This window comes from Gymnoscopelus braueri, assembly GCF_963280865.1.
Source record: "Gymnoscopelus braueri genome assembly, chromosome: 18".
Classification (NCBI taxonomy): domain Eukaryota; kingdom Metazoa; phylum Chordata; class Actinopteri; order Myctophiformes; family Myctophidae; genus Gymnoscopelus; species Gymnoscopelus braueri.
In genome coordinates this window covers 51,214,834-51,220,833 of record NC_137618.1, presented here as the reverse complement: position 1 = coordinate 51,220,833, position 6,000 = coordinate 51,214,834, and positions in this window count along the sequence as shown.

Below are 6,000 nucleotides of genomic sequence, written 5' to 3'. Positions count from 1 at the left end.
ACAATCGGCCGGCCGCTGTCCTCTGACAGTAGAACTATAAAGCTCTCTCCGGTCAGACAATGCAACCGTCTATCCTTCGCTGAAGCGGAATGAGGTGGATGGAAAGCCACCAGCTCGACTGGGGCATGGGTCACCACCCCGTTCTCGGGAACGAACGCCATGTTAGGTTAAAAAAGAACCTCCCTGTCGTCGTCCGAGAACCTCATGCACCCCGAACTTACTGAGAGCGTGTTCATGTCACTGACCCGTTTAGCCGTAGACAGGGCCACCAAGAGGACCGTTTTGAGACTAAAGAACTTCAAATCCACAGACTCAACAAGGTTCAAACGGAGAGCGGCAGAGTGCATCTAGCACCACTGCCAGGTCCCAATGCTGGGAACAGAGGCCTGTTAACCGGCCTGGCTTGCCTGGCGCCGTCCATGAAACGACGCACCAGATGCTGGCCAACCATCTTGCCATCGAAACCCCCGTGAGTGGAAAAGGCCCCCAGGTACATCTCAACCGTCGAGAAGGTCAGCCTGATTTAACCTGCTTTGCAGGAAAAAGAGGATGCTGCGCAACCAAGCCTGGAAAGACACCACTAGCGGCCCCAAGACAAAACAAAATATTAAATTTTATGTCGTATGCAGCTCTCGTGGAACTGGCCCTGGACCCCTGTATGGTAGCTACCATGTCAGGGGACAGGCCACACGAGCCCAAAGTCGCCCACTCACGGACCAGACCCACAAGTCTAGGTCCTGAGAGCGGGGGTGGAAGATCTAGTCCCCTGCCTGCCCTAGCAGATCTCTGACCGGGGGGAGGGGCCAGGGCTCGTCTTGGAGGAGAGGATTATTCCTGACCTCCACGCGCCCCACGTCGGTGATGTCGTCACGTGATCCAGCGGACCCGCACGAGCGACGCCCGTTAGAGACCGTGGAAGGGTAGCGGTGGTAGTGGCCACCGCAGTATTGCTTTTAGCGGGGCTGGCTATGCACTGCACTAAAACAATACTGCTCTGTGTTGTTATTAGTGAGGCTAGTCAGCCTCAAGTAAAACAACAGTAGCCTGACTGGAGGCTTTGCTAACCTAGCAGCTAACAAGCTAGTCAAGGCTAACTCACCACGAGCCAAGAAACGTTGATATCCGTTACCATGGGGATAGACGACGTCGTCACATGATCCAACGGGCCCATATGCATATGTGTGGCGCCCGCTAGAGACAGTAAAGGTATCAAAGGCCTGGTCGGGAGAGTCGGAAAAGTCACGTGACTGGACACGAGAGCATTCCGCGACGTCAACATCCGGTTTGCCCTGGGCTGCCGCCATGTTGGCTTGTTCGTTTCCATGGGGATCAATGGCGCCGCTACTTGGACCAACGGGGCCATGCGTGTGGCCCCCGCTAGAGACCGTAGAGGTAGCGATGGCCTGTTCGGGAGACACGGGGAAGTCACGTGACTACGGGAGCTCTCCACGATGTCAACATCCGGGTTACATTGATCGCCGCCATGTTGTCTAGGTCTGTCGGCCGGGCTGGAGTTGCTGGCAGAATCCCCTCCTCGTTGGAGGCGTTCTGCCGCCCTACAGAGGCGAACGTGGCACAGTACACAAAAGTTTGTAAACAAAGCGGGCCTTCCGATCCACCATTCTGCCACGACCTGGGGCCCGAACGGCCATTTTGTGTGACTCCCGTCCCACAGTGGCGTTTTGACGCCTCCTGGTGGACGGGAGGCAAAACTGGCTTGACCCTGGTACACTTTATTGGCTTTGGGCCCTGTATAGACAAATATCCCAGTAGTATTTGCCATGCCGGGAACCGTGCATGACAGGTACTCTGGGCTTATAAAGAGGGGTTATCGGGTTATCTGCTGCAGAGAAGCTGAAAGAGGAGGAGCCACAGTCACGCGAGGGTTTTAATAGCCCTAGGACTTCCGTCCGCGGGACATTTATTGTATGTGGCTCTGTGCATCGCCAGGAGGCGCTGATATCCCATAGTGAGTATGTTACGAGAGAATTGACAACAAACCAGTATGCGTCTGGAGACGCCTATCATCCGCTCCCAGACCCATGTGGGATGCATGAGGCGGATTGAAGACCCAGGAACAGCCCTCTTCAGTAAGGTACTGCTTCACTCTGGGTTCACGAGGATCTTTACAGGCCCCTATGAAGGTGGTCCCGCAATCCGAGCGTATCTGCTTTGCAGGTCCTCGCAGAGCAAAGCCATGCTGTCGATCAGCTCAATATGTATGGCACGAGTACTCATACAGGTGAAGAGAATGGCCCATCTCTTGCTTTGGGCCTGTCCTCCTCTTGTACGTCTTGCAACCACCGTCCATGGGCCAAATGCGTCCAGCCCAACATATGTAAACGGTGGTTCAGAGCTCAAGCAGTCGATGGGCAAGTCCGCCATCTTCTGCTCAGTTGCCTTCCCACGAAGCTTGCATATCACGCACTTGTGAAGGATGCTGTTGACACACTTCCTAGCACTGACAATCCAGTACCCTGCAGTGCGAACAGAAGCTTCGGTGAACACACAACCCTGATGCTTGACTCGGTCATGGTAGTGGTTCACAAGCAGTTTTGCGGCATGGCTGCGGCCTGGAATAATCACAGGGAACTTCTCTTTGAAATCCAGAGCAGCATGCTTAAGCCAGCCTCCTATCCTGAGAAGGCCTCCTTCGTCCAAGTAGGGATCCAGTTTTTTCAGCGTACTGTTCCTTGGAATGTATTTTCCATTAGCAATGCAAACAAGCTCTTCTTTGTAAGCTTCTCTCTGCACAGTCTTGATTATGACAACTTCTGCTTGCAACAGTTCCTCTTCTGTGCGAGGAGTTGTGCAGTGGTGCCACGATCTGCAGGTTCCGTCCTGATCATCTGTCGCCTTACAGGACTGAACGATGTGTATAAGTGAGGCTGTAGCTCTCACTAGTGACGTCCATTAAGATAATCGCTCAAAGTGATGGGATCCTAGAGAGGAGAGTAGTTGCAAGAGCGCGAACTTCCACATCTATGTCTGGGTCGATGAGGTCAAACCTCTCTTCTTCCATTAATGGTTCTTTCCCAGCCTGAGCCAAAAAAGCAGGTCCTGTATGCCAAGTGGTAGTGCTTAACAGAGCTGAGTGGCGAGGTCTGCAAGGTTGCAACGCGAAGAGACGTAATGCCACTGTGCTGGGCTTGAGACCTTTCTGATAAGCTACACTCTGTTGCAGACGTACACATAGAAACGTCTTATCTGGTTATGGATATATCCCTGCCTCCCATCTCCAGCTGTTCGAGATCATGGAGTGATTTCCTCCAGGTGTTCCACTCTTCCTCCTTATCTTGAGGAAGCGGAGAATCCCAGTCTAGGGCCTCACTTGATAGTTCTCTGATAACTTCCCTTGGATAGTGATGGGTGCCACAAACCGAGTGGGTCAAAGAGACTGTTGACAGTAGCGAGTATCCCTCTACGTGTAAAAGGCTTCTCTGTGTCAGATACACGGAAGGTAAAGATGTCTTTCTTCAGATCCAAATGAAGCCCAAGGCTGCGTTGGATAGGAGCAGGATCGACATCTAGGTCGAGGTCTTTGAGTGCCTTTGCACGATCTCCGGTGGGAAACACTTCCATCACTTCCTTGCTATTAGAAGCAATCTTGTGAAGTCTGAGATTCAATACGGCGAGCATCTCCTGTGCCCGTGATAACAGGTCGATGGCACCTTCAGCTGTGGGCATTGAGAGAAGTCCGTCATCAACGTAAAACTCCCTCTCAAAAAAGTGCTTGGCATCTGCACCGTACTCCTCTTCACAGTATGCAGCTGCGCGTCGGAGACCATAAATGGCCACGGCAGGAGACGGACTATTTCCAAACACGTGCACTCTCATGCACTATTCGATGATCTCTTTGCTGGTGTCATTGTCTTTGAACCAGAGAAAGCGAAGGAAATTTCTCTTACGACGAAACTGTGGAACATCTGCTCAATGTCTGCTATCACAGCTACTAGTTCTTGTCTGAAACGCAGTAGAACCCCCAGTAGACTGTTGTTTAAGTCTGGACCAGAAAGAAGAACATCGTTCAGAGAGATGCCTTGTTTTTGTGCACACTCCAGTGCACAAAAACAAGGCATCTCTCTGAACAAAGACAACTCTGATCTGACCAGGCTTCTGTGGATGGTACACCCCGAACGAAGGTAGGTACCAACACTCTTTGCCTTCTTGCAAGGGAGGTGCTACCTCAGCATGGTCGCGATCAAAGATGTTCTTCATGAAGGTCACAAAGTGAGCCTTCATCTCAGGCTTCTTCTGCAGTGTGCGCAGAAGAGAATTCAGGCGTGTCAGTGCCTGGTGTCTATTGTTGGGGAGCCGTTGGCGTGGCGTTCTGAAGGGGAGTGGTGCCACCAAACTGTTGCTGTCATCCATGAACATCTCTCTACTCATGATGTCCAAAAAGAGTCGATCTTCAATAGACAGTCCAACTTTGTCATCGTTCTCTGACCTTTCAAAGACGGCATGTCCTATGGCACAGCTGTCGTAGATGGAGGTGTCGCATGCTAGGGAAATGTCAGGTGGAGGCTTGACGCTGAACTTCTCCTTGACACAGAACCGGTTGGGACATGGAGGAAGAAGGGAAGGACGACCGTTGTCCAGTGCATGGGTGCGGTAAGCACTTACAGCTGCAGGCTTGTGCACGGATCCTAGGCAGACATCTCCGACCACGACCCAACCCAGGTCGAGTCTCTGTGAGTAGGGGGTGTTGCTCGGTCCATTCCGTTGCTCCCGCACTTTGTGGACCTGGAGTATGTCGCAACCCAGGAGAAGAAGAATTTGGGCTTTAAGATCCAGTGGAGGAATGCAATGAGCAATGGGCCTTAGGTGAGTATGCCAGGGGCTGGGGTCCTAACGGGAAAAATAGTACTACCTCCTTTTTTGGCCTCCTGAAAGGTGAATTTTCAGGGCTGTTTTAAAGGAGCCAAGGTGTGTCTCCCACATGAATTTTGGGGGATTGGGGGAGTGTGTCAGGAGCTGGTTGGTGTAAGATCTGGGTTTTCTTGATGTTGATGTCAAGTCCCAGGAGACGGTAAGCTCTGGCAAAGGCATCCAAGATGTTCTGGAGGTCCGCTTCAGAATGAGCAACTAGGGCATTGTCATCTGCGTACTGGAGCTCCATGATGGAGGATGTGAGCACCTTACTTTTTGCCCTAAACCTGTTGATGTTGAAGAGCCCGCCATAGGTCCTGTCCTGTATATGAGCTTGACTCCCTCAGGTAGGTTTTGGCTGGTGAGGTGGAGGATGGCTGAGATATAGATGGCAAACAGGGTTGGTGCGATGATGCAGCCCTGCTTGACACCAGTATCTACTTTGAAAGAAGCTGTTTCCGAGCCGCCATTGCCAACTACAGTTGTGGTCATGTCGTCATGCAGCAGACGCAAGATCTTCAGATACTTGTCTGGGCATCCGATCTTGGAGAGGGCACACCAGAGGGCAGTTCTGTTCACGGAGTCAAAGGCCTTTGTGAGGTCGATGAAAGCCATGTAAAGCAGTAGGTGTTGCTGCCGACATTTTTCTTGCAGTTGACGAGCTGTAAAGATCATGTCGGAGGTTCCCCTGGCAGGACGAAAGCGACTCTGGGAGGATGTTTTCTGACAGGGGCAGTAGTCCGTTGGCCAATATACGGGCCAGTACTTTGCCTGTTGTGGACAGGAGGGAGATACCTCTGTAATTGCCAAAGTCCGCCTTGTCTCCCTTCTTGAAGATTGTGACAATCAGGGCGTCCCTGAGTTCAGCAGGTATTTCCTCCTTATCCCAGATTTTTCCCAGGAGGCTATGGATGTGAGAAAGGAGTTTTGGTCTGCCTCGTTTGAGGATTTCTGCTGGAATCCCATCTGGTCCAGAGGCCTTGTTGTTGCTCAGTTTCCTGATGGCTTCCACAACCTCTTTTTCAGTTGGGGGGTCACCCAAGTGTTCCATGATAGGACTCTGAGGAATCTGATTGATGGTTTCCAGCTCGACTGTGGAGTTTTGATTCAGGAGCTCTTCGAAATGTTCTT